This window comes from Euprymna scolopes, chromosome 13, assembly GCF_053919585.1.
Source record: "Euprymna scolopes isolate OS-2025 chromosome 13, ASM5391958v1, whole genome shotgun sequence".
In the NCBI taxonomy this organism is placed as follows: domain Eukaryota; kingdom Metazoa; phylum Mollusca; class Cephalopoda; order Sepiida; family Sepiolidae; genus Euprymna; species Euprymna scolopes.
This window is the reverse complement of record NC_136494.1, coordinates 96,604,089-96,620,011: the sequence shown is the minus strand read 5'-3', so window position 1 is coordinate 96,620,011 and position 15,923 is coordinate 96,604,089. Positions and strand designations below refer to the sequence as shown.

The following is a 15,923-nucleotide window of genomic DNA, read 5'->3' as shown; positions in this document are numbered from 1 at the left end:
ATAAGTGGTGACCACCTTGTAAAAAAAAGAAAGGTTACGATGTGGAATACAATGTTTTTTCTGGACTCTAGTTATGGTATTTGCCCTGCCTTACAGTGGTATTTATGTTATTTGAGTATATACATGTGTATTATATATTGTACTGTATTTTGTTACTAATTTTTAATATGTACTGTATAAAATTTTGCTTAGGCCTCAGTATACGGTGATTTCACCTTACGATCTCAACTTCAGAATGGATTAATACCGTATCCCAGGGTTTTACTGTATTAGGAAGTTTGAAATGTTGAAGTTTAGCTGAGAAATTATGTTTATTTTGTCTCTGAAGAAATCATTTTAGACTGAGGAAAATTTTTTTGTGTGGGTAAATGTATTGTTAATGTGCATCAATGTATTGGAGGTATGTTTTTTTGTTTATTTAAATAGCAAGGAGGAGATTTACGTTTTAAAAATTTTTTTAACTTTTGGTTTGGTTGTTTTATGGTGGTTCATTTAATGCCGAATCCAGATATTTTGGAAATAGTATTCATGTTGCATCCAATTATTTTGTAGGTTTTTATTCTTCAAGCTCTTTGTATCTTCAACCGCTAGTTTGTAGTGTTTAGTTTGGTTATTTTATAGTGGATTTTATCGTTTTTGTTCTCTGCCCTGCAGAACATGAAAGTTTTGCAATGGGAGAGGGAAAAGGGTTGGTACATTTTAAGTTAGGAAACCAGTCAGGAAGTGGGGGAGACAGAAAGAGAAAGGGGAAATGGGAAGAAGGAAAAGGGGGAAAGGTGGGTTGTTTTTGTTTTTGCAAGAAAAACAAAAAACATCAACGTTATGTGCATTTAGTCTCAGAAAGCCAATATCTTCAGACAGCCTGATCTGGTAGCACCAGTGACTTGGTAGGTGAGGACAAATTAAAAAAACTGACCACTTCACACAAAAACAGCAAGTTGACCATGATAGAAAATACTCATGTTTAGCTAAGTACAAATGACGATAAAGAACTTCACTGAAAAATTTACACAAAGCAAACCAAACTTTTTGTTTTTTTTAACCTTAATGTAAACCTAAAATAAGTTTTATTTTAAGTTTGCAAGGAAGAGGGGGGGGGGCAGCAAAAATGTATCCTAAAAAAATTAAATATAGTTTCTGAACTTTTATTTTATTGTAGTAAAAATGTTTTTAGCAAATTTCATTTTTGCAGATATTTTTTATAGTTCAATCATTTTTGTTTTTATATTTCACCTGAGCAATGCCAGGACAGGAGTTCTGCTAGTTTAACATAAAATGATCACCCAGTTCTTAGCCACATAGCTTAGTACAGGAGTAATTATTTTTGTATTTCTACTCAAACAAGCAATAATGACTCATCTTACATCTACTACTACCATCTATCCATCCAAAACATTCATGCATCACAAACTTACTTGTGATGGTAGAATGGGTTAAAAGTGTAATGGATGATGGAGATACTGCTGGCATCGTCTTTTTGAACATTGCACGGGCCTTCGACTGACATCACTGCTTACATTTATATAAACTTAACACCTATCACCACCACGAATCGGTTATAAAATGGGTACGATCCTTTCATTGTGATTGTACATAAAAGATTCAGATAAATGGCTGCCTTTCATCCAAGATGGATACTTGCAGTGGTGTTCCTCAAAACTCTGTGCAGAGTCCTATTCTCTATTTACATTATATTAACGACATGCTGGAAGCGATTGGTGGAAAACATTCCCCTAATTAGTAACTTGTAGAAGCAAAACCGACATTCTCAAGTCTGCTTTTCAAAGTGTCTAGAAATGGTCCATTTTGGCAGTGATATGGAGACAAACTATCTAAACATTGCATTCAGGCTGAAAAAAAAAAAGCAAGGAGCACTATTTCTCACAAAACTTTCTGCAAACTCACTCCTGAAATATTTCTTCTACTTTATGTCTCCCTCGTCAGACCATTGTTACAATATGGTGCGCAGACCTCTGTTCCATATCTAATACATGATATCCACCATCTGTTTACTCAAATGCATGGACTATGGGATGTCCTATGAAAATGGACTCAAAAAGCTTAACTTTTTCTACCTTGAGTGCCAATGATTCCGTAGTGATCTCATTTTGGCTTTAAATTTTTTCAATCGTCATTATAACAGTGACCAGTCATAAGTGTCCTAGGTCTTAAGTGTACCCTTTTATTTATTTATTTTTTTTTTTACAGTGGAAACAGTAAACATAGTTGTCATCAACAAGCATCCTATTTCTTTTTGCACTTAAAATGTATTGAGTCATTGTGCAAGGGTTAGATGTTAATTGAACTCCGAAACAAAGAAAAAATACCATTAGCAACATAAATCTGTCGATGGAGAGAAAAAGAAAGAATACCCACAGAATAGGGAATAGGAGAGAATACCCACAAAGAGTAATGAAAATTCGAAGCTCCCTAGCACTTTTGATATATTCTTAAATAATCTTCAGGGAAATCGATAACAAAAAATATATAAATTTATAAGAAGCAAGAAAATTAAAGAAAAAGTGACGATGATAGTGAATAAAACTCAATCACTTGGGATGTTGAGCACTGGCACAGTCCTACTGCTACCAATCTCCCTGCTTCTGACTAACTTACTGAGCTGTTGCAATAAAAGATGGCCAACAATACAAAGGGAACAAAAGTGGGGGTACACTTAAGAAAAAAAAAAAAGGTGAAATCACTATTCAATCACCCAGAACAGAACTCTTATTTACTCCAATCAATTTTAGCATGATTTATAATAAACTGCAGGATCCACTTTGACTTCATGCACTCTAATAAAGCCAGATTTACTTGACCTTATTTTGATGATTTAAGAATAAATTGAAAGCGTCAGGGACCTTCGAATTTTCATGAATCCTTGTGGGTATTCTCTTTATGTTACTGGTACACAAATGAAAAGGGACACCTAAAACCTGGGACACTATTGACCTAGATCCTTTATAACTTCTGAACTAGAAAGAGGTCTATGCAAACATTACAAAAAACTACTTCACTGCTAATTTCAATTGATTCAGAGGAGAGCTATTTTCTCAATCGGGATCCCTGGACCTTGGAATAGAATTCCAAGAAGGGTAATAAATGTGCCAACAATGCAACAATTCAATGTGAATTTGAACAGGTTCTGGGCTACTGTATCATTTTCTATGTAAATCTATCACTCTTTCACCACACGATAACTGAAGCATGCTGGTTTTTTATTTTTTCTGACAAATTAATTGAAAAAAACAAAATAAAACAAATAGTTATTAGGTAAACCAGAACAAATTGTTTTTGACTAATTTCACCACTATATATATATATATATATATATATATATTTTTTTTTTTTGGTCCCTCGACAAAAGGAGGGTGAATCTGTAAATTCATCCTTGTCCGCCTTTCCACTTTTCTTAATAATTACGCCTACAAATTTTTTGAAATTTTGCACAAACATTAAACATGATAGGAGTAAAAAACGTAACAGAATGGTTTTTCCAGGAAAACTCGACGGTTGCTGTAGAGGTAGATCGGATATAAATGTACGAAAGCTATTCCAGTCAGCCATAGAGTATCGATATACTGTACAATGGAGAGGCATGCTGGAAAACTTATTACATTTTGTTTTTTTATCTTAACCGAGGTAACTGAGAGGTTGAAAAGTCCCAATGAGGACAGAACAGATGAACATAGCTCAGGAGAAGTTCTGAGAAAAAGGTCCAAGAGACTTGCATACTGACCATCAGTGCTGGGCACATGAGTGGGTTCGTGAACAATCTGAGTTAGGTCATAAGCAATACTGGATTTATGTTGTAATGCCTACGAATTCTCATTAATCGCTTGCACATGATTTTCTATATAAAAATAAAATTACCTGATCAATTTACGTAATTTTTGGAATATATTTTCATTTTGTCATGAGTATGTACATCATACAGATTTTTCTTTATTTTTTATTTTAATATGGAAGAATTCTGCAATGTAAATAAGTTTGTTTCTTCGTTTTGTGCTTTTCTTTTAAGGAACGTTGAGTTTAATATTGTGTGGTGGTCTTTATGGGAAGCCAGTGGGACTGATCTATACAAGTACATGATTTTCCATAAATTTATAGATTAAACATTCCCAGCTACCCTTCCCACAAAATGAGATTCTACTTTTTGTGGGCGATTAATACCTTGAAAAAGAAAATATATTTTAGAATTAAAAGTGAGGAATAAAATTTTTATATACATTTAACATAAAATAATTCTCCATTTCTGTCTCATTCTAACTTTTCAAAGCCATTAATGATTTTTTTATCACTGACTCTAAGTCCCGATTGGCAATGTCGTAAAAACTACATGTAATCGCTTAAAAGAAATAGACCTTCCGACCTTCCCCTATAAAATACGCACAAAACTGATCTCCTTTAGTAATAAATATAATAAACTGCTATAAAATGCTAGAAAGGCCTGGAAATTGGGATGGGGGGCAGCATTTTATGTTAATTTATATGCAAAATTGATCCCTCATTGTAAATTCTAAAATATTTGCAAAACAAAAAGAAAAAAGAAGTGGAATTTAATTTTTATGGTCGTCCAGTGTGAACGAAAATTCTACGATATTATTGTTCTCCTTATTATCCAAAATCCACATAGACTGGGTAATGTAGTTTTATGTAACTAAACACCCCCCATTGCCCCCCCCCCCCGTTCTCTCCCTTTCCTAGATAACTCTCCTGCAAAAGAAGATTACTTAATGTAAGATGGCCGCTCAATAAAGTTGTTGTTTCACTTATCTCTGTGTCGTCCTCATTCCGATATTAACCCATAAACGTAACATGGTGGTAGCGTGTTTACGGAATTAGTATCATCCAAGATAAATGACAGATCATCAAATAACGTGTAAGCAATCTTCCTTTTGGTTTTAACTTTTGATGTTTTTTTCTTCTTCTAATCATTCGCTCCCACGTGGATATATTAATGACATGCTCTCACCTCATGACCCCTGCTGATCTCTACAGTTTGTCATTATCGTTATCAAGTTGCTATTACAAGTGATCCTTGTCTAAACTTTTTTCGTCTCTGCACGGATTAATTTCTGAAACAGAACACACCTGTCTCACAACGATGTTCACCAAAGAAAATATGCCTACTGCAACTAATACCGTCACCTTGACTGGCGATATGTTCAGCTTACACATCAGGGCCCTAGAATGACTCATATTTAATGGGAATAATGCAGATTCCTGGAAAATCTTTCATAAACAATAGTCCAACTACTCAATATTAACAGGTCTAAACCGTAAACCATGAGAAATTCAGGTTGCTATACTTGAGAACTGCCTGGGCAATGACGCCATGAAAATATACCAGGCCATGCAGTTTGACACCTTGGAGACTGAGCGCACTGTGGAGGACATACTACAAGCACTGGAGGAGTATTCCATCGGAATTCTCAATGAAACTTATGAGAGATTTGCTTCCATCAGAGGAAACAGAGTGAGGGAGAGGCCTTTGATAAGTTTTACAACGATCTAAAAAGTAGTGGAAGATGTGCAACTTCTGCACTCGATGCAGTGACTCACTTCTGTGGGACCAGATTGTAGAAGGTGTCAGTGACCAGTTAACCAAGCAGGATCTGTTAAAAATACAGAACCTCACTCTACAGAAGGGTGTAGACATATGCAGAGCAGCTGAAATGGCCTCAACCCACAGTCAAAGAATAGGATTAGATACAGCCCTGGTGATGAAGGTATATGAAGCCAATTGAGTGAAGAAACCAATCTCCAAAAGAGAATGCCTATTTTGTGGCAACAAATGCGCCAAAACACAGCAATGCCCAGCCCATGGCAAACTGTGCCATGCATGTAATGAGAAGGGACACTTTGAGTCCAATTGTCCAAACAAAGACAGAACGATGCAAAAACAGACAATGCATGAACGAAAACAAGAAGTATGTTTCACCTCCATGAGTACATCAACTAGATACATCAGGGGATGAAGAATACACCCACTGGATGAATGTGATAAAAGCCCCAAAGACAAAACAGGCAAAAGATGCCAAATGTCTTCTGCTTCTGGATAAAAAGGCAGTTGTTTTCCATATTGACACAAGGGCATCTATCAATACTTCCCTTGAAAAGTTTGCCAAAAGGATGAAACCTTATAAAGGTCTTATCAATGTGGAACAAATCTCTAATGAAACCACTGTGTATGCCGAAGAAAAAAAAAAAAAACAACAAACATACTCAGTGGAATTGTAATATTCAAAGATGAAGATGACTCAACCACTGCTTGGACTGCGGGTGAACATACAAATGGGCCTTCTGAAGATAAAACACAAGAATTTCCACCACATTGCGGCAATCAACATAGAGAAATACTATAAGGAAGTGTTTGATGATCAACTCAGCAAACTGCCGGGTGTTGCCACTCTCCAACTCAAACCAGATGCAATACCAGTTGTAATGCCCAATTAGAGAATACCTATAGCTGTATGTTCTGAACTGAAAAAAGAAGTTAAATCGATTGACCAAAGTAGGAGTAATTAAACTAGTACAAAAATCCACTCTGTGGGTTAGCAAACTTGTCATCACAAGAAAGAAAAATGGGATGATGCCAAACAATAAGGTAAAACTTAACCCAGAAAAACTAGAGACTGGACTAAATGCAATCATTAAAGATGGCATTGAAGCTGACCCAGAAAAAGTGGGGGTTATCACTAAAATGCCAGCACCAGGAAACATTGGAGCTCTCCACAGATTCCTAGGCATGACAAACTATATAGGGAAATTATTCAAATCTTGCAACACTGGGAAGGAGTGTTTTGACACTGGCGTTTTGCCTGTTTCAGCAGTATAGTTGTCAGTCTCTTGCCTCTACTTCATATGAGTTTGAGGACCATTCCGATACTTACCCATGAACGTAACATGGTTGAAGTAGTAGGTATCTGGATCTATCGCCCAAACCATAGCAGTTTGAACAGACAGAAACTACAACTTCATATATAAAGATTAAAAATTAAAAATCATTTACATTTTAGCAGAATATCAATTGTCATGAATTTGGCAATTCAGAAGCTTAACTCATTGTTCTAAGGGAGGTAACTATTTTACTAAGAATTGTAAGAAAAATTATTTTTGGTGCTTGTACAAAAAAGGCGACAAATCAAACAAGGGAGCTAAATCATGAAATAAGGGAGATTTTTATGAAATAGTTACAACCCCACCCCCATGATAACAATGGTTTTTTAAATAACATCATTTCAGCATGGTCAATAAGTGCATAAATACCAATGTAAACAACAGCAAAAACAGTACTTTAAATTAATTAAAATTTGAATAATTCCCAGTTCAATTTTCATAAATTTATATAAAAAAATCTAATCTATAAATTTATTTATAAAACTCACTATGTCTGTGTCTGTCTGTTTCCATATTTTCAAACTATCTCTCTGAAACCAAGTCGTAGAGCGGCGCTAGAGGCCTCAAATGGCCGAGTTTTTTATGGACCATTCTTTTATGGGTCTTTAGCCGGTTAAAATAGTTTTTAAAATTGTTATACATTTTGTACATTCATCTTAGTTTATTTTTAATATTTAATCAGTTCATATGTGTGACGCGTTGGTATAGTGGTAAAGTTACCAGCTTTGAATGCTGCAATTTCGGTTTCGATTCTAGCTGATTGTACCCAAATACTTTTTTTACTTTTGAAATCACAACTCTATAATAATAATAATAATACATACGAAATCTCGACAAATTAAAATATCATATTTAAGCATATTTTACAACTAGGTAAAAGCTTGGTACAACACCGCTAGTATTTTTTTTTTTTTTAATAAAAAAGTAATTTAATTAAATAACGAACAATAAGCAAAAATTGAAAGCAATCTAAAATATCCTTCCTAAAATAAGCAATGTGAGTTATGTCCCCTGTTTCTGCAATCTTATTAAAAAAACAAAAAACAAATCGATCTATCACTTTTGTACAAGCACTTAATTTTTTTCAAATAAAGTAACAAAGTTTTATAACATTAATAAAAAATAAAAAAATAATAAAAACACGAAAAGTAAAATGCGACGCTAGTTGTATTTTTCGGGTAATTGTAAGAAAAAAAAAAAAAAAATGATTTGGCAGATCTGTATAAGAGTGACCACCCTCTAAAAAATGTGTGCTTTTCACTTTTTATTTATTTATTTTTTTTATTGAAAGAAAAAAATAATAAAAATTTAATGACTTTTAAGCAGGGTTCATTAGGTGTGTCAGAATTTTTGGGTAATTTTTGATATCCAGAACAAAAAAAATGCGAATAAAATATAAAAAAAATTATAATTTCTCATTTTAAAGTGGGTTGTTTATTTTCTACATGCAATATACTTCCAAAATAAACTATTAAAGTTGTTTAAAAAATAATATTTCTATTATTTTTTAAAAAAACAGTGTTTACAAAGTGCCTGTGTGTGTTCATGCAGCCATGTTTTTTACGTAATGAAATCAATTGAATTTTATGAGTTAAATTTTTTTCAATTTTTAAACTTTAAAAATCTATCAAAATTTTTCTAATGGTTCAATTTTTACGATATTTTCAGGTTCAATGTGAAATTTTATGCTCTTTCCAATAAACCGAATATAATATTCTAGACAAGCGTTTTTTTTTTTTTTAAATTCACCTCTACCCCCCATTTCGAAATGTCTATTCAAATGAAAATTAATTTTCTCACCTCAAAGTTATATATCACAAATTGAAGATAAAGATCAATAAATAAAATAAGCTAATTCAAAACAAACAAACAAACAAAGAACAGTTATTTGCAAATTTACCTGTAAAATCCAAAGTTTAAAACCTTTTTTTTTAAAACCACGTTGAATTTTTTTTTAAGTGAAACCTTATAATCTTGTTATATTGTCCAGAAAATTTCGTAGAATTAGGATAATTTTTTCTATTTCAATGTTTTTTTTTTTTTTTTTTTTTTTTTTTTTAAAGATATTTAAAAAAAAAAAAAAAAAATTCACTCCATAAAGAAGAAATAAAATATATTAAATCAAAAATTCATGTATTTCTTTGAGAAAAGAAAAAAATCAAAAATTCCTAGAGTGTTTTTTTTAAGGCAAACTGAAGTAAAATACGATTAGTTTTCATCTATGGTGACACATATTTCTTTCTTTAAGCACAAGGCTAGACGGCTAACATGAACGTGTTATTTTTATGTCCTTCTATCCATCCGTATTTCAAAACAGGAAGAAACACAGATTTGGCGCTTTGCTAACACCGTAACAATGGCGTAATGGCGGTCCTTTCAAATAGTTGTTAAAAAAAATTCTTTTATTTAAAAAATCCATTGAATATAAAATATAAATATGGACAAATTCTCAAATGAAGAATGGAAGCATCCATTGATTAGTATTTTATATAGGCATCCATTGATTAGTATTTTATATAGTCAAGTGATTTTTTTGAATTTATATATATTTATTATATATTTATTATTTTTAGATTAAGTTAAAATTTGTTGAATTTTGGGAAATCTTAAAGAAAACCGATTAAAAAAAAAAAAAAATATTGTATATTTTTCGATAAAACCTTTTATCATTTTAATGTTTGGTCTTTGCTCCTTTTACTGAAAAAAAAAGGGTTTAACTGACATTATTAATATTGTTACAAGCTTCGAAAGATAGGGAGTCTATTTAATCACTCTTTTTTTACTGGCGAATTCTGACACTCCTAGGGGTTCTTCACTTCGATTCATAGTTTTATTACATAGTAATTTGTTCAAAGTTATCAGAAAAATGTAATTGTGCAGGAGATCTATTTATTTATTTCTTAGATCGATCTTGCTAATAAATTACAAATGTGAGAATATATGTTTCCGGGGTCAGAAATTTGGTACCCGTTTCATTCCCATTCTTCTCTTTATCAAAGTAGTTAAACCTAAAGATCCAACGTACATGTGTACGTTTTAAAGCTCCTAAATTGTCTTTCTTTCAAAAGACAACCTTATTTCCTCTACCCATTCCTCGGGAAGGCAGAGTTCTGTGTTAGACACGAGGACATGTGGAGAAAATTCGGTACTTGTACAGTTTAATCAAGACATTAAAAAATGAAAATATCGAACAAAGGTTATATTGTACAATTCTGTTTTGGATTGAAGACCCCCCCCCCTCCAATTTTCACTTACTTTGATAGAATAGTTTTTTTTTTCTTTTTTTTTTTACAGCAGAAAAAAAAACATGTTTTTATGACAGCGCGTTGAAGGTAGACATCTTTGAATTTTTTTAACACACCACGGGGAGATAACTCAGTTTAAAGCGCCGACACTCCCTCCCCATCTTTAATTGTAGATTTTCTTCATAAAAATCGAACCTTTTGCTCAGTATCATAGCAAATTCTTTTTTCGCTGTAAAAAACAAACAAACAAACAAAAAACTACTTGATGAAATTAAGTGAAATTTTTTTTTCGGAGAACTTCATTCCATAATGGTTGCGTACAATATAACCGTTTTTTGATATTTACATTTTTTAATGTCTTGATTAAACTGTACAAGTACCGAAAATTCAAAGGATTGTTTTAATTTCTATTGGAATTAACAAAGCAAAATAAAGTTTTATTAAAAAATTAAATATACGCAATGTTTTTTAAATATTTGTAACACCTTAAATTACATACTAAATTTTAAAACTATAAATTTAATATTCTGAAAGGACAATTTGGAACGCTAAAATTTTCTTCTTAATTCATATTTCGTAATATATGTAATTTAGATCAAAAGAATTTTTTGGAGGAAAATAAAAATAGAAAAAAAAAAAAAAGAAAAAAAACTTTTGTTTATTTTATTTATTTACTTTTTTAGTTTTGCTTTGAATTTAATGAATGACGTATTTTCAAAAGAGAATTTGGGACGCTGAAAACTAACACAACCGGAAACGAAATATGTGTGTGAGATTTATATATATATATATATATATATATATATATATATATATATATATATATATATATATATATATTAGTTTTATAATATAAATGTCAAAATAGTTTGTGCGCTTGCACAAAAAAGGCGACAGGTCAAACAAGGGCGATAAATCGTGAGACAAGGGGATTTTTTAAAAATTGTTACACAGTAAAGAAATTCTGTACTACAGAATAGTTACAAAACAGTGTTTTGAAAACACCCACCTCCCATCTTAAGAATGGCTTTCTAAATAATGTTATTATTTCAGCGCGGTAAAATAAGTGCATTCAATTTAGTTCCACAACAAACAGCAAAAACAATACTTTAAATAAATAAAGATTCGAATAGTTTCCAGTTTTGTTTTCGTAAATTTATATCTAAAATATTTTTTTTATTTGTACAAGCACTAGAATTTATTTAAATAATAAAAAAAAGCATTTAATAATTTGCATATACACAGTCTTATATACATATATAACATTTACAAGTTTGGCAACATAATAATCGCACGCATTCGATTATATAAAATCCGAAACGGGTGTGTGTGTTTTAAGTGGTTATAATGTCATCATCATTATAATGTATATACGTAAAGTAAGTATTAAAAAAGGGGGGGGGGGTATACATTACGAAAGTCATCTCTTCGGATGTTAATTGAGGTTTCAATGTTAAAAACATACAATCTGAATATTTTTTTTTTTTTTTTTTTTTTTTTTGTAAAAATGGTTGCGAGTAAATAAATAATTCGGTTCTTCTCTCCGGTTGATCGGCACTCGTTCTCCGAAATAATAATTGCAAGTTTTATTTTAAAAATAAATAATTTACTTATGCCATTTTATATTTCTCGTAAAAAAACAAAACAAAAACAAGACTTTGAAGACACTTTTGTTTATTTAAAATGTATAAAAAGGTTCATTATTTGTGCAACACCCTCCTTTGGGCCAGAGGGGGTGCGCGTTCGCAGTTTTTGGGAAGGATGGCTAAAAAGTCGGGGATCGGTTTAAGTGAAAAAAATCACTATAACTAGATCACTCAGTTCGTGGCCACCTTCAAGAAAGCATAACATAAATACAAGTACCATAATAATAGCGTATACAACAGCTGAAAAATGTCGAGGCAAACGAAAATAAATATAATTTTAAAAATCTAGTTTTATAAACAAGAAAGTTTACAACGTAAACTTAATTTTGAATAAAAGCAAATATTTATTTTTATTTTCATTCTTGAACTGATCATGCGCCGCGGTACTGATGTGCCGTAAAAAAAAAATAAAAAAATCCAAGATTTTATACGCAAATTTAAAAAAAAAAATCAGAGGCTTCCATAATTTCTAATCAAATTTGGACATTTTTCTTAGGAATAATAAATAATTTGTTCGGTAGAAAAAAAAAAGAGCAATTAAAAAAATATATATATTACTTCATAAGACGGCAAATTATTCCTTAAAAAAATCGAAAAACCCAGAAAAGACCCCAGAACTGAAAGTAATATTTTCTCTATTTTTATTCATTTATTTTAAATTACAATATTTTGCAATCATCTTGTTTCTTTTCTTTTTTTTTTTTTGTGATGATGGTGGGGGTGCATTCTACTGGTTCTATGACCGATACGAAAAGCAAATCAAGTATTACGGTTTATTTGAGTAGCTACCCCAACAACATGATTTTCTTTTATAACAAGCGCCCCTGTCATATCCAAGAGCCAACCCTCTTAAATTTTTTCTTTTTTATTTAAAAGAAAATAAAAATCCATGCGTGAGATTTTCAATTATTTTTTTACCCCCCCCTCCTTTTGATAATTTTAAAGACTCACCTTTCCACAATGTCAGCAAGATGCTAAAGAATAATAACAAGACGAAGAAAACGATGCCGCGATGGCTGGAAGAGTTGCAAAAGGAGAAGAATTCTTACTAATAATGATAATAGAAAGAGAAGAATAGTAAGAAGTCGATGGCGTCGCGTGAGAAAACATATTCTGGCATGGCGTAGCCAGGTTCACGTGACCCGTGTGCGGAACATCATCCGTTCTTTTTTCACGTCCGTCTCTTTTATTTCTCCTTTCTCTCACTCTTAGTAATCACAAAATAATACTACTTTTAATGATCATTTAACACAGTTACGCGGTGTTGCCCGATGTCATAGATAACAAAACAGCAGTGTTTGAAAAAAAAAAAAAAAAAGAAAAACTTCTCTGTCTGTCTGTCTCTCTCTCTCTCTCCCGCTTTCTCTACTGACAACTGTTTGCCTTAGTTTCAGTGCTGTTTTTGAAACAACTACAAGTTAAAATAAAAATGTAGTTTTTCCAACGTACCCTACCATGCCCTAATTTGATCCCGGTAGTAGATGCTGTTACTGCTGCTGATGATGATAGGGAGACTAGTAACTGCTCTTAGTCATATATGACAGGATCTGTTAGTTATAGGAATAGAGTTTATGATGATGATGACGATCACGACGACGCGTGCAGGATCGGAAAATGCTGCTAGCCATGGACGGTAAGATAGCTGCTGCTAGTTGTAGATAGAAACAGAGTGGAGATGATGATGATGATGATGATGATGATGGAGGCAGGATCAGGAACTGCTGCTAATTGGTTTTTAACGTCGGGAAAATCTAGTTCCTACAAAAAGAGCATTTTTGTAGGAATAAAAAATTAAAATTGCCTCAGTCTAGAAGGATTTCTCTGCCATTGACAAAATTGCTACACTGTAATCCTGATCCAAAGCTTGTAGACAAAAAAAAAAAAAAATCTTCCATCGGCAATAATTCTACTCAAACTTAAAACATGCATGAATACTTTATTAACAAATAATCAAATGTCACATGTTCTCTTGTCGAGTAGCAATTAAAATAATCTTTACTTGTTGAGACTGAAGGGACATATCGATTTCTTTAAATATGTCATGGTAAGCAAAAACAACATTACTTACTTAATTGTCATGTCGAAAATAGTAATATATCAAAAAATTAAGAAAATTTATTGAGTAGAAAGTTATTTATAGTTAAAAGTAATTTTTACAGAAAATTGCATTTTTCATAAGTGTTTTAAAGTAGATGGGGAAGAGTTCACATACAGGGTGCATAACTCGGAACACATATTTTAGATTACATCTCAATGGCGTTGAATCTGTGTACCTATTGTGGGGGAACCACCCTCTGAATGGACTCAACCACCGTTCATATATACTGGAACTCTTAATGATCCCAAGCAGGGCTCTAGTTCCAGAGTTAACCTTGTTTTCTCGGTGGAACGCAAAACACTCTTCTGTTCTGTTTTTATTGTGGTTAACTCAGAGCCTTAATAATACCGTACATCGATGGACTTTCTTTTAATCAAAACACAATAGCTATTGAGTTTTCATAATTTTTGGATATATTACTATTTTCGACATGACAAGTAAGTAATATTGTTTTTGCTTAAAAAGACATATTTAAAAAAAAAATCGATCTGTTGCTTTGCAACGATGCTTCTCCAGAATTGCTCCTCATGAAAAGTGATAAAAAAGAAAAATCTATCGTGGTTTTCTACCAAAAGAAACCACTCACCAAAAAAAGGACACAAAAAAAAAACACACATTAAAAACGAAAACAACAACCAACGCTGCAAGCCTCGGTGTTTACAACTATGTCCGCCAGACGAGTATAAATACAGCGTTTTTTCAACTAGCAGCCAATCGCGGCTAGATCGCCGCACAGCGAGGTTGGACCATTGGCGGCATAACCCAATTCAGCAGCAGCAACAGTCATGTCCACACAGAATGATTTCTACCTCCCCGACAACGGCCGAATCCAGGAGTAGCAGCAGCGACCACTCGCCGTCGACACACTCGATTTCCAGCAGTCCAGCTTCTCAAGCCAGCATGTGTTTCCTGTAGCCACTGGCGATGACCTTGTAGCCGTGCCAGGTCAAACACCAGCTGGACTCCAACCCTCAGCCTGAAACCTCCTACCACCATTCAGTTTCTTTTCGGAAAATAAACTTGAACGGATTTATATTCATTCACGATGATATCTACTGCATTTGTCATCACTTCTTTGCCATTGTCGTTTTTTTGTCTTTTTCTTGCCTGTGTCATCTTTTAGTTGTAGGGTCACGCAACAAAACTGTGTGATGTATGTACCTGTTATGGAAAGAAAATCATACATCATAAATAATGTAAATTGAGAATTTTATTTTTAAATAAGAAAATCAAATTTTATGACTAAAGTGTAAGTGGAAGACTTGCGAAATTTTAGAAAAACCATTCTTAACATGGTGAGAGGGGAATTGAAAAAGCTCAAAATTCATGTAAAAATTATTTTCTTTATAATAATAAAACAACTTGATTAATGTATATGATTTTTGGACTTGATTAATTTACATGATTTTTGGTGTGTGATATCTTTTTTCTGTCACGGTTACCGGCATCATATGGATTTTTTATTTTTGTTTTTCTTATAGGAAGAATTCTGGATAAGTGCCGAATGATAATCTTCATTCTTATCGTTGAGAAAGCTTAAGTAAAAAAACAAAATTTAGGTTTGTTGCAATATTTTTTTTATATAAGTGAAGGTTTTACTTATAGACACTGGCGATTGCACTGACCAATTAAAAGGAGCCACATTCTGCTAGCAACCAATCAGAATCGCTCCATAAAAATATTGGATCTTTTAGAATTACCTCACATAATTCTTTGTGTCTACATGAGAAAGATCTTTGCTCTTCATCTGCAAAATTTTAAAGTTCAGGACTTATACAGATCAGCTGCTCACCGTAAACCCTTTTTCATCTTCAGGACTTATACAGATTAACTACCCACTGAAAACTCTTTTTCATCTACAGGACTTATACAAATTAGCTACCCATTGGAAACTCTTTTTCATCTCCAGGACTTATACAGATCAGCTACTCACCGTAAACCCTTTTTCATCTTCAGGACTTATACTGATTAGCTACCCACTGAAAACCCTTTTTCATCTCCAGGACTTATACAGATTAACTACCCACTGAA

At 32.6% G+C, this 15,923-nt stretch overlaps 1 protein-coding gene across 1 annotated transcript in view; it reads right to left on the bottom strand.

Annotated features, from left to right (window-relative positions):
- The window catches only part of LOC145292094 (hamartin-like), an 89,650-nt gene extending 76,206 nt beyond the window's left edge, over positions 1–13,444 (bottom strand). The window contains exon 1 of the mRNA XM_080138175.1: positions 12,746–13,444. The gene's annotated coding sequence lies outside the window, so the exon portion shown is untranslated. The remainder of the gene's footprint in view (positions 1–12,745) is intronic.
- Between the last annotated feature and the right edge of the window lie 2,479 nt (positions 13,445–15,923).